A 692-nucleotide genomic window follows, 5' to 3' on the forward strand; every position below is an offset into this window, starting at 1 on the left:
TACAGGAAACGTGCTTCCATTTTACCACAGCCAGCAGGTTGAGGGAGGTGATCCTCCCCCTCTACTCTGCTCTGGGGAGACCCCACCTGGAGCATTGCAGCCAGTTCTAGAGCCCACGTTACAAGAGGGATGTGGAGGTGCTGGAGCATGACTAGAGAAGGGCCATAAGGATGCTCAGAGGGCTGCAGCAGCTCTGCTGTGAGCACAGACTGAAAGAGTTGGGGCTGTGCAGGCTAGAGAAGAGGAGGCTCCCAGGTGACCTTTTTGTGGCCTTTCAGGATCTAAAGGAGGTCTACAAAAAAGCTGGGGAGGGACTTTTCAGGCTACCAGGGTGTGACATGATTAGGGGGAATGGAGCAAAGCTGGAGGTGGGGAGATTCAGACTGGGTGTGAGAAGGAAGTTGTTCATCATGAGAGTGGTGAGAGGCTGGCATGGGTTGCTCAGGGAGGTGGTTGAGGCCCCATGGCTGGAGGTGTTTAAGGCCAGGCTGGCTGAGGCTGTGTGCAGCCTGCTCTAGGGTAGGGTGTCCCTACCCATGGCAGGGGGTTGGAACTAGATGATCCTTAAGGCTCCTTCCAACCCTGACTGATTCTGTGATTCTCTGCCAAAGTCTCTCCTGGATGAGGCACTTAGTGCCATGGTCTAGTTGACTGGCTAGGACTTGGGGATAGGTTGGACTGGATGATCTTGG

The sequence above is a fragment of the Pogoniulus pusillus genome, chromosome 15 (assembly GCF_015220805.1).
Source record: "Pogoniulus pusillus isolate bPogPus1 chromosome 15, bPogPus1.pri, whole genome shotgun sequence".
NCBI lineage: Eukaryota > Metazoa > Chordata > Aves > Piciformes > Lybiidae > Pogoniulus > Pogoniulus pusillus.